At 41.2% G+C, this 24,684-nt stretch overlaps 1 long non-coding RNA gene and 1 pseudogene across 1 annotated transcript; both read right to left on the bottom strand.

Moving 5' to 3' along the window:
* Positions 1-910: 910 nt before the first annotated feature.
* Positions 911-15,258, bottom strand: LOC142026176 (poly(A) polymerase gamma-like; annotated as a pseudogene).
* A 3,235-nt stretch (positions 15,259-18,493) lies between these two features.
* Positions 18,494-24,440, bottom strand: LOC142026181 (uncharacterized). The gene is made up of 6 exons (XR_012648783.1): positions 24,294-24,440; positions 24,075-24,175; positions 23,548-23,670; positions 20,153-20,204; positions 19,424-19,487; positions 18,494-19,326 (listed from the first exon to the last, which is right to left on the bottom strand). It is a non-coding gene; the product is annotated as an uncharacterized LOC142026181 (long non-coding RNA).
* Between the last annotated feature and the right edge of the window lie 244 nt (positions 24,441-24,684).

Below are 24,684 nucleotides of genomic sequence, written 5' to 3'. Positions count from 1 at the left end.
ACTCTGGAAAAATGTACAACTTCATTTACAAAAACACCAAGTTATAAAGAAATTACAATAGACAGATAGCATAACATTTGTTTCATATGATCAGAATTTCTCCCCACCCCTCAAAAAACCCTAACCCACTTAACTGGGTAAGCAGTGTTATCAGTTTACAGAACCCGACCTTCAGACTACAAGTTTCCATGTAACCATGTAGAACAGCTTTCAGGGTTTATCTGAAACCACTTTCTGCATGCCAAATGCTTTCAAGACTGTACCTTGCAAGTAGGTAGCACTGTCACAACAGCCTTGGCTATTGCAGTGTTTAAGTTACATCTTCAGCTGTGTGTTCTGAGTTTAGCTTTACTACCCAGTGACAACAAAGAAACCCCTCAAGTCTCATGCTGCAGCAGTCTTAAGACCAAAATCAGATACAATGGCATGGGACATGTCTATCATCTCCATACCTTGGTAGCATCCTCTGCTGCAGTTTCTTCAATATTTAAATTATTTACGGGCCTCCACGGGAGGCAATACTTGGGCAGTGCATGGCTGTGTTAGGCAGTGGAAAGCTACTAGCTGAGGAAGCTGAGCACCATTGTGATAGATGCACAGGAGTGTATGTGCCCAACGGGAAAATAATTTAAGAATAATATATGCACATGCACTAGGAAAGCACAAATGCATACAAGCACGCTTATACACACTTGAAACCACAACATGTTTGCAGTGACTAGTTAACCTGTTTACATACATTCTGAATCCAAGTCACAGGACAGGTTGGTTTTTGTGGCTTTTTCAAAAGCTGTTTCAGCTAGTGACAGTTAAGACTTTTAAAAAGACTAATAAGGATAACTCTTACAAGTATATATTTGGGAAATGAAGACTGAAATAAGTTAAACTAAAAAGCATATTTTTGTTTACATCAACAAATGCGTACAGTATTTATGTGAGGTAGTCTAGGCACTAGAACAGTCCATTCAGCTTTCCAGTTAGTCCACTGAGTAAAACCCCTTCCAATTATATTGTCTGTAGATCTGCTGCTGACATCTTCTGAATTGCCACCATCTTTGAATGCTGAATCCTGGCCAGTTAACTAGAAGAACAGAATACACAGACTCAAAATAATTGCTATACCAAAATTACCTTCATAATTGAGTACAGCTTCCAGTCAACACTTTAAATGTATTAGTGGCCATTCTTAAAACAACATTTAGACAAGACTACCATTACCACACAGGAATCTGAAGCCTCGCAAAAAGTCTTACTACCTAAATCTGTACTTGAAATACTCAATAGTAGGTAACAGTTCTGCAAGTTGATTCTTTACAAGTGTTAAAATTGATTTTTTTCTAGTTGTTCTTTGCCCCTGCCTCAAATCAGAGGTCAAGCCACACAAACAGCTATTTAAGGAGAGTTATGTATAGCAATAAAACAAATCAAGCATTAATCTAAAGCTTCCACAAAAACAAAATTTAACAAGCAACTCCACACTGTGATTTCAGCAGTGGACAACCTATTGAGTAGACTGCTGATTCCTAAAGCAGCAAAACTATCAATAGGCATTCAAAAATCATCTGCAAGAACAAGATTAGCTCATACTTTTACATTTATAAGATTCATATCCTCTTCATTTTGAGATAATTTTTTTTTAATTAAGAACTGCTTCCAAATAAGCCAGTTCATTCAGCAATTGGTCAGTGCAGTAATATACAAGCACAGTGGTATTTAGAGACCCTGACACCAGACCAGAAACAGTCAAGTGCCAGATCTTGGAAAAAAAAATTGTTTAATAGCTATACAGTATATTCAAGACAGTTTCTCACATCTACATCCTAGTAAAACTATCATTATGCTTAAATTTAGATTCCTGAATCCACTGGGGATGTATATATGCATTTCTTCTCAGTTATGTCATTCATTGTACATCAACAATTAATTCTACTTGAAACCCTCCCTGGCCTAGCCCTCCTTCCTTACCTTTTCTCTGTCTACTGTTTTTTTGGGGCATTCTTCTGATGTAGGTGAATGAGGTCCTTCAGTGGTCAGTGAATAAGGTCGTTTAGGTGCAGCATTCTTAGGATCTGTAATTGGAGTCCCACTTAATTCATGCTGTCCTTGGACAAAACGTGCTCTGAGTTGACAAACTGTGTTATGTCCTGGAATGGTGCAACCAACTGGAGGTCCCAATGTTCTTATTGCAACTGTAGCCTCCATTTCTGCAGGAGACACCGAGCTTTTGGAGTTCGGCCATGAAATTAAAGACTGCATTCCACCCACTACTTCAATACATACTTGAATCAGTAACAGGAATGGACAGTTCGTTAGACACTGATGGCACAACTACACGAGGTATCTTCTCTCTGTTGTTAGTACCATTAGATTTCTGATACACAGCATTTCTGTAAAAATCAGATGTTAGTGTTCTAAAATGCTAGTTTGTAAATACTACACATTTTATTTCCAGAAAGTCCATGCAAGACAAGTGTCTATCTTCTTAGGTCACTGTCACAGCTCCACAAAACAACAAATTCCTAGGCAATCTAGCATGAGATCTTCATTTTGCTGAACTTCAGACCGCAAATTTAAACTTAAGCATTTTCTTCAGTGAGTCTCTATGTACTTGTACTGTTTTCCATCTTAGTATATCCAGCACTCTGTAGCACTTTTCATGAAGGTACCTGCTCTACCCATACAGGCATTCAATTTTATTTTTTTTAATGCTACTCCTACAGTACCAAATGGTCTGAACACAGCAAGCATTACACATTTGGTAGTCTTGGGCTATTACTCTCAAGATTTCATATTCCTCCTGTGCTGAAGTAGCCTGTGAATAGACTTCCCAGGAAGTGACAGACACTTTTACTGCCTGAGTTCTCATAAAGCTGCACCAAGTCTAGCATTTCTGTGATCAAGATCAGCACTTCATTAGAAAATAATACTGCTTGGCAATAACCATACTTTTTGTTAGAAAGAACAGTTACCTACATATAAAACATTCCAGCTTCAGGTTACACACTAACCCAAGGGGATGTATATTCAAGACCAAATAATTTCTCTGGTATCAAGTTCTCCTTTCTTCCTATATGTGTTCATGTACATTAAATTAATTTTTTCAAGGATTTCTTTAACCTGTCTCCCCCCATGTGCCCAAAGGAGATGCCAGCTTTGTTCCTGAAGCCATTAGAGCCCCCCACATGCTTATGAACAACATAGATTCAAACAAGAAATCCTGGACCTCATTCACATTGTGAGTCAGTTAAAAAGCAGCTTCTTCACAGTTTTAAGGGTATGGTGCTAAGCTTTCTCTCTCTGCTGTATAAGTGTCCAATTTAGAAACCTTATGTAACAAAGAGGAATTATCTGGTGTTCTGGAGTCCATGTCTCTGCAACTGTCCAAACAGCTTCCATCTGAAGAAGTCCTTTTGCACTGAAGCCCACAAGCATTTTGACTAGTACCTGGCATGCTTTGCTGAAACAACAACAAAATAATGAAGTCTTCAAGTAATTATTAAAGCAAAAAAAAAATATTGCCAGAAGGGCCAAATGTTTATTATACCTTCTTTCTTTTCTGTAACAAAAAATAGTGGAGATGCCTTCTCTTCACATGAGCTGCCTCAATCTTCATACCTTCCTTTAGCACATTGAGGTTGTTAGCCTGGCTGTAAACTAACAGAAAATTTAGTGTTGTAGCTTAGTGGGAATGTTTGCATTAGGTATTTGTCAAAGTTACATATGGTTTCTTTAGAAACAGCAAGCCTTTAAGTCTGTCCAGCCCAAACAAAGAACAAGAAGTTGCCTCAAGATGAATGTGACCTAAGATGCCCATTTCATATCCAGTACAGACCAGATACATAACAGCTATTTAAGTTCAAATGTGCATTTATGTGCTCAGTTACAGCTGTGGTTTGCAAATCATGCAGCTCACATCTGAGCTGATTTTTAACCTGAAGGAGATAATACTCCTTAACCCTTAGTTTTCTATTTGAAAATAGATCTAGACAACTTTCTGAATCAACCCAAATGTGCACAGCTGATGAGAGACCAGACACCTTACTCAAGATTCAGACTAATTTTATTTTATTTGATATTTACAGCAGTCATTGTGGGTTTTTTCGTAACAGTTCTGTAACATCATATAACTTTCCAGTAATTTAGGTGTTAAAATTCTATCTGTCCAAGAAAGACTGGATTTTAGGGACATCTGACTTATCAGAACCACTACAATTTAAACCAGTTTTTCTTAACTGCCTGCAAATAACCTTTTATGCAACTTAAAAATGCTATACTAGCACAGCAGTTATTACAGAATTAAGTCAAATTTAGATAAGTTTAACAAGCCTATTGTGATCATAACTGGAAAGTCAGCTTACTAACATACAGAGTGGGAATCAAAGTAAGGACATGCAACAAAACCAAAAAGGTTTATAAGTCTTTCTACAGGAGACCTAGAAGTGAAACAAAAGCACAAATATAAACATTCACACTAATATGAACAGTTGCTTCAAAGTAAATTCAATAATATTTTTATGTAAAAGTGAGATAAAGTTCATTTAACAAAAGCCTTCCAAACAGTGAGCCTTTTACTCTTGAGCCCATCAACTTGAAGTTAATCTTTGCCCTCTAAAAATATTCTCTCAAAGTCAAGGCATATGATAAAAGCTTTCTTGCACATAACTACTGGTCACTCCCACATTTGCCAAAGCATATCACACCTCTCAAGAAATACCTTTTCTGTTCAATCTCTCTGGATTCAAACCCTGTATCTGAAACATACTATAGGCTGTGCTTCACTAAACTAAGAGCACACAGCTATGCTAATAAAGTTTGTGCATAGAAATACAGGATTTAACATTAGTTCTAGCCTCTTGGCGGTACACAAACCTTGTTGACATAATTTACATTTGCCACAACATTGAAACACAGCGCCACTGGATCTAACATACAAGACAAGCATCAGTTCAGCGAAGAGTGCAAGTCTGAGGAAGTCACCCCACCTGGCTTGAAACTCAGACAAGAGTTTTGATTCCTTTTTTCTGTGCTTTTCTCATATCCCAAAGCATGAGCTAAAAAGGTCAGCTTTTACTGCATTTACTCATGTTGTCTGAGCAACACAACACACAGCTCATGCTGGTACCATGGATAAATGTTTGTTTGCACTGATGAAGAGTTTAAAGGAGTCCACTGTTTAGAGCTTTTTGTCCAAACACACTTGTCACTTCAGAAGAGTAACCTGATTTCCTTAGTTCGTCATTATGATAGGTAGGCATGAGCCTGACACCACACATGCACTTCTGAAAGGCACAAGAGCAGTCAGCTTGGGAAGAAGTAAACAGATTGTGGAAAAGACCTATACTTTCAAAGAACTGCTCACCCCCAAACCCCTTTATTCTAGCATTATCTAACAACACTTGCAATATTACTTTATTTCTACATCTATCAAAAGTAATAATGGAAGATGAACATGAAGCTTTACATGCAAGACTGCATGTCATTACAATGCGACCACTCACTGCTTTTCAAAGTTCTGGGATGATATCATACACAAACTGTTATTTTGGAAAAAATACTCTCAAGAGGCATCAACAACTTATTTTAGAGTCTGATACAGTTAATTCCCACTTTCAAAGTTCAACAACTGACAACTGGACGTCTCCTGGCTTCACATCTGACTGTCTACCGCATGAATCTCAGTTCCTTTCTGAGTGTTTACGATGATCTGCAGAGTTGTTATTTCACATATGGTATAGGACTGTAGTACACACTTTTGTTTCAAGATGGACTTACTTTGCCAAAGTGTTAAAATAGTATGTTTTTAAGGCTAATCTTCTATGTGTCACACTCTACAGAAATATCTAATAGCTAATACCAGAAGGAAGTACAATTCACTTTGTGAAGCAACTTGCACTAGAATAAAAAAGTTAAACCCTACGAGACTAGAGCAGAATATAGACTTACCTGTATCTTTGAACGACCGTATAACGTACGTTAAATAAACGTTAACACTTTCTGCATTTTCCACTTTCCTAAATACGATTCCAAGAAACCACATTGACACATATCACTCCTAAAAAGACAGATTCACAAATTTATCATTTATGCACAGATGCCAGTTATTTGGATCCTACTATCTACTCTCAAGAAGGGATTAAGCAAAACAGTTTAGTTGTATGCAGCAGTTAAAGATTAGAGTCAGCCCATACTTAAGTTCTCCGAGAACTCCTCCCTGATGTTCTCCCTTCTTTAAAAAGATCCCACATGCTCAGAACCTTGCCTGTCAGACCTCATACCTACAAAACAGTAGGTACGTAACTGAACATCTCTCACAGATAAGCTGAGGTGAATAAAAATAAACAAGGTACAATACATTGGCCAAACTGGATTTCAGAAAAGTAATGAAACCCACTGTTTACAAGCTCTCGGTTGCCAGGGAAAGACTGTGGCTTTACATGTGCAATAGATATAAATTCATTCCTCTCCAAGTTTCCAACCAGCACACAAATTTTAGATTTGACAAGGCCAATCCTAATAAGAACAAGAGACATTTACTCATTTTAACTGTATCCAGCACAGTAGTTATATACCTTTTTACAATACAATGCTAATACAAAAACACTAACCAGTCAGTAAGTTTCATTCAGCTGAGCAGATACTAGATATTTATAACACACGCACTGTAGTTTGAGATGTTTCCAGTGACATTTGAGCTTTAAAGTTTCCAAAGACAGAGGTACATAAATTTAACTTGTACTCTTAACAGGTCAGATACAACACCTCAACACATAGCCTATGATGAAAATATCAACAAGGAGCAGATTCCCAGCACCTCTGGCTGCATTTTGAAGTGCAGCAAAACTCCTTTTTACCCCAAAGATCAAGGAGAAGAACAGTTTAGAAAAGGCTCAAGCACAACTGTTCAGTTAGACCTGAGTAAAGATGCAATTCTTCCTGCAGATTGATCTGTGAAAAGAGTTTACCCTTTTCCAGCCAAACTGAAAAATGTAGTTCCTTTAATAAACAAATTACCTAGTCAACACAGTCTCATCAGAAACTTACCCAAGAAATGTATCATGACCACAAAGGCTCTTCATATAAATGAAGTACTGGCATTTTACCCTTTAACCTAAAACACTGCTAGCTTTGAAAGCAGTCAGAACTCTGCAAGTTTTCAAAAGTATCTTTTGTTGATGAACAACAGAGATGTGCCATCTATTCCCAAATCCATTCAAGAGTTGGTGAACTAAACTTGTTCTTACAGAAAACTGAAGCAAGTTTATCTTCTGCTTTTCATTTTCCCAGATGCAAAACTAAACCCCATTTGCTGCCATTTCTGTCACTGCAAAAACAGCAGCTTTTACTGGAGCCAGAACTTTTCTCATCTTTATTCTGAGATACAACAAGCTTTGTTCACTTAAAAACATTTCACAATAAAAACTATTTGGCTCTAAGCCCTCTGCCCATAACTCCTTGTTGTATACCTAACTGCCACTGACATCAAGCTGTAGTTGATATGATTTTTAAGTGAACACATTAAAAAGTTCAGGTAAAAGGTATTACCTATTAGAGCTATTTTTAAACATGAAATAAGATGTCTTTTAGAGGTAGCACAAGAATTAAATTATTTGCCTTAAAGCACAAGTCAAACTTTGTAGTATAACCAAGGTACCCTCAGAACAAGGTTCTATTACACAGAGCTATTTTGCTTGCTTACTTGAGCAAAGCAGGCTAAGTACTCATTTCTTAAGAGTGAGAACACCACACACATCACAGTACCTTAATTCCTCACCGTTTTCCCTTATTTCAAGATTCACAGTTAGTCAGCCCATTCACATAGGTTAAACAAGTTATTATTGGCATATATCCCTTGAGACATTGACAAATATCATGTCATAAGCAGTCATTTTCTCTAACTACGATTGAAGTGGATCTCACATTACGTTTCACAAAGTAGATCAGTACTCCTGCAATTTACCTATTGACTACCAAGTGTGCTGAAATGATAATTTTCAGCACTAAACATAAGATGCCTGAGCACACTACTAGATTAAAACTTAGTAAATACTATTTATCAGCATTCAGATGCTCTGTGCAGACGGTCAGGTTTCACCCAGATTAAACAGCCTTGTTTCACTTCACTGGAGAAATGTAGGCTCTGGAATAGGCTGACTACATAACGAGAGCAACTTAGCACCAAGTGCAATGTAGTCTTAAATTAAATATTACATCCAGTAAAAAAGTTATGAAACCAAGTCTTTAAAGGCTCTACAACAGTGGTCTTCAAAGTAGGGCTGTGTGTGTCAATTATGTATTGAACCCACATTCGAAGCAAGACTTACCACTCTAAGTGATGCTCCTCAGTAGAGGCACTAGCAGTCAGCACAATATAATGTCTAGAAGAAAAGAAAAATTAATATCCTAGCTCAGGACTTTATATTCCTTCAAGTGAAACCAAAACTGCCTTAAATGTATAGAATATGTCTTCCAGACAAGACAGATTATAGCCTGCATTCAGCACAGTATTAACTGAAGAAAAAGCTGATTACATCCTTCTGAATTGCATTCTGCTACATTCTAAGTATCAGAGTTGATTTTTTTAAATAAAAGCAGTGTCAGTGGCATAACACATATAGTTTTTCTATCTTCCTATACTTATCCTTACCAAAATTCATATGACTACCTCCAGTTTCTGAAAAACAAACATCAATGCCACCTTCTATTTAGACTGCAAGCTAAAACTCACTATGCTAACCAGTAAGTAAATAATTTCAAGTTCAGATAACAGATTTCATACATACCTGTATTTCTGAAAGAAGTTCAGTGGTTCAAAGAGCTTTGACCAGTCTGATTTTCCTTGGAGAATCTCATTTGTAACCGCAAGACCTACAAGTAAGGTTCAAAACCTTATTACCATTTTGGGGGCGGGGGGGGGGGACAACGACTAGCAGAGCATGATAAAAACTTTATTTTATAAAGGTTTTGAACAGTAATTGACAGATCAAAAAGCAGGAATTCCCTTGACACAATGCAGGTCTACTACAACAGTTCATTGTAAAACCGGTCACTTATTGCCTGCAACAGGTATACTTCCCAGAGAACTCTTCTGCCTAAAAGGGCAAACACCTTGCGAAATACAACCAATTCAGATAATGTGGTTTCATATAGCAAGAATTATATTTTTTATTCAGTTAATAAGCATGGAAAGAACTTTACCATGTTTGAGCTCCTCTACCATTACCACTCGCGTTGATGTAGATACTTTGCATGTAGAGTTCTGCTGTGGATAGGCTGGGGTGATGATAGGCATTACATGATATTGGTTTGATGGGTTCACCTGTGGTTTTAAAACAATTGTGCTCAGCACCAGCAGCTTAGCTTAGAAGAAAGTTTAAAGGCTTCTGAATTCAATGTCTACATACCCTAGGGTCCCATACTGGTAAATTAAGATTGCTCTCTTCGTGTTGTTTCAGCAATACAGGTTTTGGCCACTCCCTATATAAGAAAAGCCAGTAACTAACTGTCCATTTAGAACTCTGTCATGTAATTTAGGGTAGGATTGAACGTTGTTGGTGTAAATCTTATATAAAGAACTACCTGAAAAAGTGTAACTACTTTCTGCAAATTAAAATAGTCATAAATAGCTCTTACCGTTTTGAAAAAAACAAGAACTTGTTAACCAGAGTAGAATCCAAAGTGTTTGGATAGAGCCAACATGTTCTTGCTACTAGCACGGCCCAGAAAATCCCACCAAGAAATCCCAGCATGTTGGAGTAAATGCCACATCCTACAATGGATACACTGTCGTTAGCCTGTAGTCTTTCAATATCCAAGTATATTCCTTCAAATTTACAGTACCAACTTCACAATCTATAGAATACCTAGTACATTTCAGTCTCAAAGTCAGTTATTTTCGCAGTGCAATGAGGCCAAAATTGTTGGTCCTTATAGCGATGAGAAAAAGAGTCGTTACCACACCACTTCCCAAAATACTGCTACTCTGAAATTTGCCTGCACTGCTACAGCTACCGCTTCACTCCAACTTCCCTTAAGAAAAAGGTTCTGCCATTCTTCTAGCACTTTCTCTAGTCACATGTGCAAACAGTATTTTCTTATTCCTTATGTATCAAGCTTTTATACTTCACTTGGCATTTTTATCCTTTGTAGTCAGGTTCCTGATAAGCCATGCAGCACCTTGTCTCGTAGGCACTCCCCTCTTCTCCCCACTCTACCCCCATTAAAAAACACATAGAATCTACCCCATGGATAGGCCTTGAATCTAAACTAAAAAACAGTTTTTAAACTAAAAACTGTTATTTAAACAGCTATCCAAAGCTGAAGTACTTCTAATGCTATTATTTTTTCAGCATGAGACACCTCTGAAAAGTTTAAAGATCACAAACAATCACATTACTTACATTTTGCCCACAGTTTAATTGCACAGAGCGTGAGCCAGAAGTTCTCTTTATTTGGCACTATGTGTAGTATTTCATCAGTAACTCTGCAACCTCTAAGAAAAAAAGTTGAAGTACAGAACTTCCTAGCAACAGGTAAAAGTCGTTTTTATGCTATACTGTATCAATAGCTTACAGTTTATCCTTCAAGTCTATGAAAACAAGTTTGGATTACTTGCTTTGTATTACCTTAAAAATTAGAGATTACACGTAACATTCAGTATCACGTCAGGTAACTGGTGCCCTCAACAGCTTTTTTCATACTTTAGACTACAGCCAACAATTTTCAATAAGGCCCTTCTACAGGATCCCAAAAACTAGGTTTCTTTCGACAGCCAGGAAAAATTAAACCAGTCAGTGTTAAACAGTGAGCAAGTCAGGCTTCAAGTATTTAATTTTTTTTTTTTTTTTTAATGAACTACCACACATTCTTCTCTATCAAGTGCTCTACCTATTCATCTGAAGCAGTTTCTGCGGCAAACTGGAACAATGCACACACCCCAATCAAAGAAACATGAAACACAGGTCTATCTAAAAACACAATTTGAAACGTCTGAATTTAAGCTCACTTGCCACCTCCTCAGATCTCAAGTATACAGGGAATCAGTTTCTGTGTCTTGTACAGAAACTTGGGTTGTGTAATGTGCATTCCATACCAATTTTAGTAACATTTTCTTTTTAAAGATGTGTAAATATGCTTACCATTTAAGCTCTGTATACATATTATATCCAGGTTTCTGAGATGTGAGTCATCTCTGAGATCAAGATTACCAGAAACAGTTGGCACAGACAGTCTTGCAAACACAAGATCAATCTTAAGAAGAAAAAAGTGCCAACCGTTAGAATGCCACGCAGTTTGCAAACAGAACACTAGTGGGGGACAGTTAGTCAAGCCTAAAAAGAGTGGTTAACATTTGTATTTAGAATTATGTGACTATAGAAACATGTCCCAAGAGATTTATTGGCCAGAAGACTCAATAAAAATTCTAGAGGTTCCATATTTTATGTACAAAACCATCGTTGCATCACCCCTTTCTTTTTAAGCTAGAGAAAGGAAGAGGGTTTTTTAAGGTGAAAAAAATTACTCTAGACTTAGAATTTGAATGAAAAGGGAATTTAAAATTAATCATAGAATGAAGACATAAGTTCTATCACCTCAACTATACTTCAGCAAAGGAGAGAGCATTTTCTTTGTGCACTAAGCCCTTTTGATCCCAAAGTATCTGGTTTTTAGTACAGTCTGAGGCAAGAAAATTATTCTGTGAATGTCTGTACCAGATAAAAGCCACAAAAAGGTAATTGAATAAATGTCTTCATGATAGTGATACCAAGCAGTAACTTCCTTAGGTACTACAGCATGCAGGTCTTTATACATTGTAGAAGAGGTATTCAAGATAGCAGGATTGCTGCAGCTGACAAACCTAGGCAGGAGTCAAATGAGTACTTTTACTTTCCATTTTCCAGATTGTTTGTCCCACAACCACTTCATTTTGGATTTGCAGCAAAACATTTAGTCTGTTCACATGATTCGTACAGTGAACTACACTGTACACATCCCTCTGTAGACACCTAGCTTGTCAGAGCTAAGAACAGTTAGCAAGGATACTGCCTCTGCTCCCACTCTGCACAATCCTAGAGATAAGTGCTATTCAAGCAGGCTACCCTGGTCTACAGCACAGGTTTAGAAAAAGACGTCCCTGATGCTCCCATGCCTGCCAGGCTTCCTAGGAGCTTATTTTCCTATAAGCTCCCATTCTACTGCAATGTCTTCTCCTGGGATAGGTTGTGGTCCAAAATAGCACAGTCACAGGTCCCTCGAAAAGTTACCCTATTCCAAAGCAAGAAAAAAATTTACTCACTTAAAGAAAAAAAAAGAAAAAGAAATGCTTACCTCTATGCCATCAAACTCAAACATGACAACTGGTACATACGCATCTTCAACTGCCTGTAAAGGAGAGGATAACTGTGTAAGAAAACATGTTTTGCTACTTTATGTTTCTCCTAAACTACGATCAAATGCAGAATTTACACTGCTAACTACTCAGTATAAAGACTGAGTTGCTTCCAAACAAAAAAAACTGTTAATAAGCTGCAAGCAGTATAGCACTAAGATGGTACTAATACTACCTTTAAGAAGTTATTTAGCCAAGAGATTCAGAGGCTGATCATGTATTGTAATGAACAAACAGTGCACAATGAGCCATCAGTATCAGAGGCTGTAAGGTACTTACCTTGGTGGTGAGGAAGAAAAGCAAGAGATTTCCATAGCTATCTTACTACGGTTAACATCCAGAGAAATCTAGAAAATTCTGTCCACATTTGACAGCGTGCACCAGCCTCCTGTATTTTTATTTTCTACCATGCCTGAGATGCTATCGGCTACCTTATGGCACAGTTTTCAATTTTGCAGACCACTTCTTAGAACTGTACCACAGCCCACTGAGCCTGTTTTCAGGTGACAGTCATCTAAACGAAGGCTCATTAGCTATGCATATGAAGTCTTTCAAAACGTCTGCACAAGGAAGACTAGGCTGAGAGAAACACTTCTCAGGAGTTCGGTTTTATATGCAAGGTACACAACATAGGCACCTGAGGGTGATTTTACAGGGCAGTTTTGCATGTTCGCAGCACAGCTCCTATTAACTTTATGTAAAGCTGACTGTGTATCTCTTCTACAAAGTCTCAGGCTGAGTAGCCAGAGAAGAACACGACCAGAGAAGAATGAATTAGAGGTCCTAAAGTACATCCAGAGGAACACCATGGCAAACTTACTGACAGAAACCTTTCCACATCACATTCAACTTCCTTAGCTCTCAGGCTGACCCTTCCTCTTCCTGCATGCAATTACCTTCTTTCCAAGCCCCTTAGTACATCCAAGATTAAAGCAAGGCTCCTAGGGACAACCTTGCTTTTTGATACTATAGCTGACTCATTCCCAAACCATGGGTGTGGGAGAAGTGAACCACAAAGATTCTTATGTGACGTACAGTCATTGGGGAAGGGAACCAAAAGCTTGACTTCAACATTTTCATGCTGTGTAAACAGTATTTTAGAAGGTGCTCAGAAACAATTCCATTTTTAATTTTGCTTTGTAAGACAATCACTACCAATATGAGTCTTTAACATGAATATTCTTATTGTAGGAGTTGCACAATCTGTCAAGGAGAGAGCTTACTCACTCTTAGATTTTTTGTTTCCTCTTGATGTTTTAGTTTTTCAAAGAACGACTGAAAGATCCGATCTTTCTACATGTCTAGGAGCAACCAAACAGCATCTATGTCAGCACCTGCAAAGAGATTCCATTTCTTCTGTTACTGTTGGAAGACACTTTCAAACAGTAGAACTCTGACCAGGCAACACTGTTTATCATGCGGAGGAGGAATACAGCTGAAAAACTGTAAAGAAAACCATGTAACAGCAACACAGGATTCTGGCTGTGATGTGTGTTACTTCATGAAAAATGACTTGAAATAAAAACTGATGGTTGGTGGGAGCTGTGCATAGTAACATGTAGCTGGAGTAGGTTCAGAATACTTTAACCAGGGAATCAGAAGGATATTTTAAACATTGCCATAAATAGTACAGATTGTAATTCAAAAGCAGAGCACGAAAAAGAAATCTCCTAAGGGAAGATGCACAATGGCCTCTTTCATATGCACAGTATTTCTTTTTGTGGAGGTGAGGAAGGCTGAAAACCACAGAAGACAGGCAGGAAGAGCAGAAAATTCACTGCAGTAAATACACAAATTGCAAAGCATGTTCTAGCTTGACCTCACACATATTTTAAAACAAATACTTCAGAGTGTGCAGTGTTGGTTTCTCTTTGTTGGCTCATATTCTACACTGGATTAGCAGAGGAAAGAAAAAAACCTACTTGAATATACAAAAATATTTTCTTATGACTAAAGATCACAGCTATTGCCATCTTCCATACCTGCCTCAACTCTGACCTCTAAACCCCAGTGCCCTTCTTATGCCAGGAACTCAGCCATCTTTTCCAGATGCACGAGCACGTCCCCACAATCCCCAGGAAATCTGCATCCCTATCAAAAGGCATTTGGAGCTAAAAGATGAATTGGCTGGCACGGGTCTCACCCTGTCCAGCAGCCCAGTGGCTCGGGCACTCATTGCACTCACTCCCTCCTCACTCAAATTTGCAGTTAGAGCCATGGCTCTCTCACCGACCAAGTGCAAGGCTGAGCTCGAGGTTGCAGGCACCCTGAGGACAGAATCTCCCTTTCACGGTGGGTGACCCACCTTCTGTAAACCCGGAGTGGTATTGGGACAATTAATGGGCCAGAGAGAGACAGAGAGAAAGGAGCTATGATGTGCCTGCTGGGAACTCGGCCTCAACCCCCCAATACAACAGTTCCTAAATTATACAAAGTGGAACAGCTTCCCTGGGAGCAGACTCCCTGCATCCCCTCAGCCTGCCCAGCCTCCTGCTACTAGGGCACTATTCACCTTTGTGCTAAAGTCCATCCTCCAAAAGAGGCAAACAGATCTAAATAGAACTTTCTTTTCCCTTCACTGAACTAAAGAACAGGGATCTCCTTTTCTTTTTTATTTCTTCCTGTCTGAGGAAGGAGGTAAGTACCTAACTGCAGAAGATTTGTGCCCAAGACCCTGAATTGCCGGTGGCCTGTGCTGCCAGCCCAGAGGTGAGCAGTTGATTATTTAGGACAGATGGGATTCAGGCTTTCGCCTTTTACTTGCCCATTCCTCCTTTGTAACTTGCAGGCTTCTTTTTTGGATCCTTGATTTTCGCTGTGACATCCAGGCGCTTGCCGCAGCCTGAGAGTCTTCTGGACAAAACAAGACGCATGTCTGGAGAGGCCACAGCCCAACCACTAACTGCCTATGTCTCTACTAAGCAACATTGACAATGATTTTTTTAGAAGGGGGTGGATCATCAAATTGGTGACAAAGAATTACAAGATTGTTTTTCTATGCCACTGCAATTTAACAGAAACTTGGAGATTTGGGTTCAAAAATACGAAACACTTTAAAGCCGAAACACTCTTTGTAGCTGCTCCTTTGCTTATTCTTGTTTGAAAGAAATATTTGGCAATTTGAACATGTTTTCCACATCAATTCAACCAGGTCTGTTTACATTCAAACTTTAAATCTAAAATATATAAAAATCCAAACTAAAAAAATTGCACTATGCTCATAATTTTTACCTATCTTTCTAAGCATCTTTTGCTCCAAATATTTATATTCTGATTATAATCCAGTATTATTTCTCAGAAGTTATAGAGCACTTTTTTCACTTGAGTGCAATTTAGTTAGCTTATGTCCTAAAAATACTTCATTCCTGATGGCTAACAAAATGCACAGTGCAAAATGAGATACAGAATCTCCCTGTGCAATGCTAGGCACCTTGGGCAGTGGTCCTCAGAAACAGGACAGAGAGTGCCTAAGCTTATCAGGGACGAACAGAAGAGGAAAAGGCATCTAAGTAGACCTACTCGAAGATCCAAGCATGATCTTCAAACACAAACTTTCTTCTGCACCTGAACGTCTAAGACTGAATTTCCTTTCTGTTTTAAATAAATAAATAAATAAATAAGACTGTACTTGGCTTCAATAAGGACTAACAGCAGAGTTGTCAGAGACCTGATGAGGAACACAGGAGACTGGGGTGTGATTCATCTAACTAAATGTGGATGTCTCTAATGTAGACGCTCATGGCTGAGCCAAACTTGGTCCTATTTTTAGGCAACACAGAGTTAAGTCAGTATAACCAGTGAGTTCAAGGGACTGTTTATCTTATCCTAAAGTAAATACTTATATATTTGGTCAGAAAGACCGCACATTAGATTCACTGATTTTATTCACTGTATTTCCTTTAAAATAAAACAGGACCTCATGCCAGTTGTGCAAGCAGAGATGATTACAACTGCATTACAGATACATAGTTGAGGTCAGGCAAATCACAGTCCACCTCTGCTCCATCCAGGTTGGCTCAAGACCGGGAATTTACATCTCCCTCACCTCCAAAACAGCTCCCGTAACCCCCAGAAGAAGGGAAATGACAGATTCACCTGGTAAAGCTCTTCCACTTCCTATGAGCAATGACACCAGTCACTGGACCAGAGACAGAGAGCCAGTCCCCACCCACAGCCCACAGCTCCTGAAGATCATCTAAGGAGATCTGCAGATTCCAACTTTACCTCTTCTCAAGCCCAATGCTGAGGGATTTATGCCACACAGAGGAGCTCCAATGGGATCTACTGGCTGCACTGGGTCCGTCGACCCAACTGGGAGGGACCATTCAAAAACTGCCACAGGGACCCTGACATTCCGAAGCATGTGGGGGGGCTGGGCTATGCAAATGACGGAGCCCCCAACAGCTGCTTCCACCCCACTGCCGCCCACCAGACCTCACAGCACCGACTGCTACAACACACCAAACCTTCGCAGGGTGATGCCCCTCCACGCTCAACTCGAGGATGCAAGCTTTGAGGGTGGCATGGGCTTGAACCCAGACATGGCATCCTTGCTCCTGGAGGGTGAGATGGGCATGTTCACCTCCCTCCGAAAGAGGGAAAAATAACACCAGAAACTCTCTCAACCGGACACAACAATAGCTTGAACTCACTGAAACCTGACACAGAAGATGTTTCTATGCTCTTCTCATCCTAGTTATTGACAACCAAAACACTTTAGTACGCTTTAGTAGTATGCTTTAGACAACCATGGTTAATTGCAAGAAATCACATGAGATAATCCAAACACTACTTTAAAGACTGTTTAATATTTAAGCAAGCTGAAAAGAGATTTTGTCAGCCAGGAGTCCATCAGCAAGCACTTGAATCTTTAAGGGAGCCAATTTTTGTAACACAAAATGGGTATTTTTAATCCTAAAACCATTTACTCTAAGCAGGGGAAGGTAACTCACTGTATACTAGCACTCAGCTATTCACACACACCTCCCCCCTTTTTTAAAAGAAAAAAACAACAGCTTGCACTAAGCAGTATTTCAGATGGAAGGTAAATGTAGGTAATCCTTCCAGAAATATAGGCAGTTCAAAGCAATTGTCCTCCTGTCCCATAGAGAGCATCCCAAAAGAAGACTGAGCTCCCCAACAGGTCTTGCATGCCTGCAATTCCTCCCCAGAAAGCCTGTAAGAGACTGAATTGTTATCTTGAACCATTTGCCTCAAAGACTGTTAGGTGTGAGGGACTGGGCTGTCATCTCAAGGAACTGTGAACTGCTTATCTCGAGCCCTTTGTCTCTAAGATGGCCTATTTAAGCAGGACACTCCTCTGTCCATAGGACAATTACCAGGCCATTGAGGCATCCAGGGGAGGAAACGGGGCTGGAGCTGATCTGGTGTCCATCACCCGAAGGTCCTGTGATAGACGAAACATGCAGCGCATGACATCATTGAAATATGCCCTATAAAAACCCGTAGAGACAAGCTGTGGTGGTCTTTTTTCATCACCAAAGAATTGAAGATTGAGGACCAACGGGACACCGCTGGATCCATGGTGGTGACCCTCCTTGCAACTCCCACCACCGACTGCTTGCCTGAGGACCAATGGGATGCCACTGGATCTGTGGTGGTGACTATCCTAGCAATCCTATCCCAAGTGCTTGCTTAATTTCTACCTTTTCTTCCATTCCATCCTATCACCACCATTTTCCACTTTTGATACTTTTGATAATAAAAGCTCTTTTGACTATATGGCATTTGACCTCGTTTCTGTCTTAATCTCGCTCTTGGGATCATATCGAAACCTTCCCCGACATTGGATCGGGACAAAGCCCAAAAAGAAATATGATGCTGTTGGAAAATCCCAGTCCTCAGCACTTGAATGGTTTCAGAGCAAAAATCTGGACGAGAACAGAAGCCCCATTTGAGGCTCAACAAAGCACAGCCTGGGAAAACCAAAGCCAGTAGATGAACTCAGAGCTTTTACAGAAGGCCTCTGCACAGCAGAAGCATCCTCACTTCCAACACCCTGGATTTTTCCCCTCTATCTCCTTCGCTGCCTCCCATCTCCCCGTGCTCTCCTCTTGCCCAGTGTTATAAATTGAGACCACAACGGACTATAATCCAATTAAAATTTATTAATTGTAGCAAGTAGGATAGGAGCAAAGAACAGCGCTGGACGGCAGGGGAGTCTGCGCTCCGCCGACTGCCGTAACTAGCACATTCACACCTCTTGTTTTTATAGTTTTAGTCCTTAGGTTTTTAATTATCTCATACATATTACAAAACTTGAGCTCCTGGTTGGTGCTTGCAATCTTCCCGCAACGTGTGCATTCTTCAGTTTCTCATATCTTCTTTTTCAATCTTTATCTTGTTCTTTTCGCAGGCACAGTTCTTGTTTGACCTATCTTTGTTTCAAGTGTCGGGAAATTGCTCATATCTCCTTTCCCAATCTTTATCTTGTTCTTCTTGCAGGCACAATTCCTGTTTGACCTATCTTTGTTTCAAGTGTTAGGAACATTTTCTTCACATTCTTCACAATAATCAGTACATCCCCACACATATCAGTAAAATCGTTAGTACATCCTTATTGCTTAACCTGAGGGTTTAATTAACGGTTAATTGTTACAATATAAAGATGAATTAAAATTAACTGGTTTCAGTAACAAAACGTATTTCCCAATTACTCATTCTTAGCTTTGATAAACAATCTTTGCCCCACATTTATCACACCCAGGTACCTTTCTCACCCATTCCATGACCTCCCAATGCCTCCATCTTTCTCTGTGTTTGTGGGGCAGATGTTACCTCAGAAGCATTGCCCCAGCCAAGTCACTTGCATCTCCTTCTCTTCTTCCTCTGTTGTCACACGACTGCTCCAGCTGCCTGATGCCCTTTTGGACTTCCGAAGCCCTTTTGTCCTGCCTCCCGCCTGCTGTTAAATCCTGTTCCTGGAGAAGTGACAACCGGTTGCTCTCCCCTCTGTGGCATCTTACCTGCATCTTCTGGAGCTGGACAGCTGGTGGGAAATGTCGCCATCAGCCCCACCTGTGCTTGAAGTCTTCTCCTGGCACGGCCGCAGCTCTGGGTGTGCTTGGTCATACCATGCTTCCTGAAGGAGAACAGCAACAATCAAAGTGACTCCTGGGCAGTGTCCTGCTGGGAGAGCCGATTTGAAGGCACATTTACCGCAGGTCCTGAGGCTGGCTGGTCCAGGGGTGCTCCCTGTCCCCCAGCTCAGCCACAAGTCCCACATCTGGCTCCTTCCAGCAGGATTTTGGAAAGCCCGTTCCCAGCTGTGAGCACCAGGCCAAGGGCACAGGGCAGAAACAGCCCCCTCCCCCGAGGGCCCCAGTCCCCAACTGGCCTCTGTCCCCAAACTACTAAGACTTCCAAACAGGGTCTCCCTGTAACTACCTTCAGTTTTAAGAAAAGAAACTGTATGTATGCTCCCAGATTCAGTAGTCTAAGACTGTCAGAGGGTGATCTGGAATTCAATTCCACAACAAATGAATATCCATTACAGAATGTCAGCCGCCATCTCCATCATCGTCGTCACTGACCCACAAAAGCTGCCTTGTAAAAAATCTTGCAGCCAATTAAAATTACCCTCTCCCCCCCCAATCTTTGTTCTTCTCATACTCTCAGGCTACTGTGGGAACAATCATATAATTATTCTGTAGTTACTACCAATCTGAAACCCCTCCAAAGCATTATTCCCTGACATGACTGACAGCACTGTTGGTAAGGAAGAACCATTACTAACCACACACCCACCTGTTTGTCCTTTTGCCTCTGTGACCGAGCAGGTCCACATGGATCTCTCTGCCTGATAAGAAAAGACCGGCCACAGAAAAATATCTTACATTGTCTTGGCTCTAGAGTAAGCAAGGAATTTATGATAGTGATACAAACAAGTTTAAGAGAAAGCAGGATAGTGGAAGAAGCAGAAAATGTGATATGTCTCACACACCTCTAATTTCAGAGGAAGTTCCAGGGGTAGGGTTTTGTGTTTGTCTTTGGGGTTTTTTTATCACTGCACAGCACAAGTGAAAAAACACACACCTGCGTTTTATGTAGAACTGTAAACTACACAAGTAAAACTATCCAGGCTATGCAATTACACTTCTTTCCAGGCACTTTTACATTTCACTGGAGAACTTTATGTTAAAATCCCTAAATTCCGATATGAAAATAGCAAAACGTCATCTGAAAATCTTTGAAAAGAACAATACATTGAAAGAAAACTGTCATTTAACAGTTTATATGAACATGTTTCTGCTGCCAAAGGCTGTAACACTTTTGAGTATCTTTGCTGTCTTCATCTTCTTTGTCTTCACTTTCTTCTGCTATTATAGCTACTGTCCCTCAACATAACATTAAACTGCTCAAGCACTCTTGCAAATTATATGAAATCCAAAATGCCTTACTGTCCTAGTTTTGGCTGGGATAGTTAAATTTCTTCACAGTAGTTTGTATGGGGCCATGTTTTGGATCTGTGCTGAAAACAGTGTTGATAATACACTGATGTTTTAGTTACTGCTGAGCAGTGCTTACACAGCATCACGGCCTTTTCTGCTTCTCACACCGCCCCACCAGCAATTAGGTTGGAGATGCACAGAAAGTTGGGAGGGGACAAAGTTGGGACAGCTGACCCCAACTTACCAAAGGGATATTCCAAACCATATGACGTCATGCTCAGCAATAAAACTGGGGGGGTGGGCAGCAGGGGGGCCACTGCTCAGGGACTGGCTGAGCATTGGTCAGTGGGTGCTGAGCAATTGTTTTCATGTGCATTGTTTGTTTTTCTTGCATTTTATTTTCCTCTCTCTGTTGGTTTTCTTTCTTTTCCTTACAATTTAAAAAAATAAAATTCTTTTCAATTATTAAACTGGTTTTATGTCAACCCACAAGCTTCTTTCTCACTGTTACCTTTCTGACTCTCAACCCCATCCCACTGGGTTTTGTTATTACCATCATGTTAATGACACAATAGATCCTGCCAAACCTGCAACCTGCAAAACCTGAAGACTAACTTATGCAAGACACGTTCCAGAAATGACGATCAGCACAGAAAAGAAAAGCATTAAGTATCTATCTTATTCTGTCCTTGCCAAAACTGCTGGGTGACCTGTCATCAGCCTCAGTGACTAACAGCAGGCAAGACTCTCTCATCTGGCTTAGCTCAGATGCAGCTCCTAGCAAAACAGCTATTTCAGAAAGTCATGACTTGTTCTTTTGGGAAAGTGTTTCAAGGAAATGTTTTTAAAACTCTAGAATGGTAAGACTAAACATGGTAATCTCACTCCAAGTTCTAGCTCTCCCACACACTACCTTTTTGTTTGTTTGTTTTCCCCTCTTTTCACCAAAAGGGTGGCACCTCTTTCTGAAGGCAAGGTGAGTTACATGGGGTACACAGACAGCCCACGGAAAACTGAGAAATGAGTCTGTGACCACTTCCATCCCCATTCCTTGTTTGCACTCCTCTTGCACTCCAACACTCCTAGCACACTCCTTTCCTCGCCAGCAGTCAGGCCTTATGCAGTCTGCACAACATGTGCAAGAGGATGACTTCGCCAGATACTGCCCAAATAATCTCCTGCTTGAGTTCTGATTGGCTCAACTTTTCTGTCCTTACATGCAGTCTTGCCCCGTTCTGACCCACTCAGAAAGCTTCTACAAGGATCATCTCACTCACTGCCTTAATCACAACAGCCTCCTTAACACCCTGAAGCTGTTTCTGTCACTTCTCACATACAGTTAACGCAGCCTTTCATGACTTAGCCTCCTCCCTCATGTCATTTTCCCACCAAGTACCAAGACAACACCTCCCAATTACAGGCCCTGAGAGCAGTTTCCACTGACTGTCCCCTGCTACACACCAACAGGAACAGCACTGTCTTCTCCCACAGCCATCTCCATGCTCAGAAGGAGCTGTTCACACACCCCTGGCAGCTGGCCTTGCTGCCTGAAAATCCTTGCTGTGCTGCTCAAGGCTGTGAAAACTGTTGTGCTACAGCTGTACTCACATCACTGTTCCTCGTTCTGAGTGACATGGCCCACTTCTGTGTATTCCCAACTGCCCACAGCCATCTGGTGTTTTCAATCTGGTAAGCATTTTGGAAAAGCACTTTTTTTTTTTTTTTTTTTAATACCTGCTTTGACTTCACTACAGTACAGGCCCAGAGTTCCCGTTAGTCATCTGGTAGTTGTTCGCAATTGACTCCAAGTCCTCCATACCTACCTACCAACCTCCTGACTCACTGGAAATGAGTCAGACTGCACCAGAATTAACACTGTCCAACCTGGTCAGACATATTAGACTACAAATGGTGGTTTTGAGACAGAAAACGTAACACAAACCACCAGAACAGTAAAAAAAAACAACCAGAAGAAACATACATAAACCAAAGGCCCCTATCCAAACCCTGAAAAGACAAACAAGATAAAAAAGGAATCTCAATAAAAAAAAAAAGACCACCCAGAACACAAGACAAGGCAAAAATAACAACTCCAAGAACCCAGGGCCAGCAAACCCACATCAGGTCCATAATGGTAACATGCTTTAATCCCAACCTGCCTAAACTCTAGCATCCTGTAATCCTGCCATCCCATAGCCCTAGCACACTGTAATGCTAGCATACCATAACCCGAGCACATTGTAGCCCTAAGGTATCAAAAAATGGAACACAAACTCCCTGGACATCTCCAGCAGAGCCTGCAGGCGGCCCCAGATCTCAGACATCAAAACTTTGAAGTGGGAGTGGGACAGAGCCACCAGGACACCACCAACATCCATCTTCACATCATCCATCACACTCTGAAAAAGTGCCTGGGTTAAACGCTCCATGGGAGAAAGGCACTTGGAGACACTGAACCAGCCAACCATGGCCACAGGGCTTCAGCTCATCATTTCTGTGTCAGAGCCACCAGGCAGATGACCCCATCCTCCCTGCGAGACCCCTCAGGGCAGCCGTACCCAGCTCTGGGGGGCTAGATATGGCCTCGGCTCTAGGGGGAGATGCTTCCTTGGAGCAGGATCTCTCACGGGGGCACTGGGAAACCCTCCTCAGGCCTGGATGCCTGAGAAACATCTCTGCACTGCTCCATGTCTCACAAAACCAGGGGCAGAGGAAGGCTGCTTTGCTTGGCCTCCAAGAGAACCAGCTCACCTAGGCTCATCCGTAGCCACCAGGCACCTTTGCTGTCAGGTGGGTCTCAGTGTTGCTCTGCAATCGGCTGTCACCTCTCTGAAGGACACTCTCCAGTGCACGCTATGTCTCCACTGGGTCTCCCTGGAGACAAAGATTGAAAGGGAGGGATGGGATTTGCTTTGCCCGCATTCCCAGGCTGCCACAAGACAGACCTGCCACCCCCCAAATCAGCTGTAGCATGCAGACACCACATATGAGCTGAAGATGCGGACAGCAGTGGGGCTGTGGGGAGCAGGCAGGCTGTTCTGGGGTGCCCCCGGTGCTGGCGGAAAGCAGAGCTGGAGAGAACAGGGAGAAGCCCAGGGCACCCAGCAGCTGGTGGTGGGGCCCAGCAGGATGCAGCATCTGTGGAAATGCCCAGCTCCTTGAGCCTCAGCCCCGGGGCTGCAGCATGGGGCTGGCACTGCCTGGGGCTTCGCTGGGAAAAATCAGGCAGGGGTGACCCTGAAAACCCACATATGTACCCAGGCCCGGGATTTGACAACCTGTTCCTTTGCCCATCGCTGCCATGGGATCCAGAAAAGCAGTGCCATTTGCCCCGGCATGGTCCTGAGCCACCATTTGATGGATGAGTCTTTAACCCAGCCTAAAAAGAGGAAAAATTGACCAGAATTAAGCTGTGCTCAAGTTTTTGCAGGCAGCATGGTTTTTTGAGCTGCCTGGTGCTGCCATGCCTGGGCAAGAAACAGGGTGGCTGCCTGTACCTGCAGGCAGGCGGTGGAGTGTGTGCAGCAGGAGTGGCAGTTGGTGCAGCTGTTGAATGAGTTCAGGCTTTAAATGTGTCCAGACTGGTACGCCTGGTTCCTTTTTCCTTGCAGTTTGTATTTAGAGCTTAAATACTTTTTTTTTTTTTTAAAAGCAAAACCATCAAGAAAAAACCCCAAAACAAAAACAAAAACCAGCTTGGTGATTTTTTCCCCCCCCAGCTGTCCTTTTCTTCCCCAGTCCTTACCACTATACAAGGCAATGCTCATCACCAATACTAGGGCACAGGACTGGGCCCAGGGCAGGGCTTTGGCAGGCAGCACATTCCTTGAGGCTCCCAGTAATGCAGTTCCTGGGGAGTGCTCAAGAAATGGGGGCAGTTGCCCAGAA

Source organism: Buteo buteo, chromosome 32 (genome assembly GCF_964188355.1).
Source record: "Buteo buteo chromosome 32, bButBut1.hap1.1, whole genome shotgun sequence".
Lineage (NCBI taxonomy): Eukaryota > Metazoa > Chordata > Aves > Accipitriformes > Accipitridae > Buteo > Buteo buteo.
Note: the sequence above shows the minus strand (reverse complement) of the source record. Positions and strands in the feature narration are given on the sequence as shown.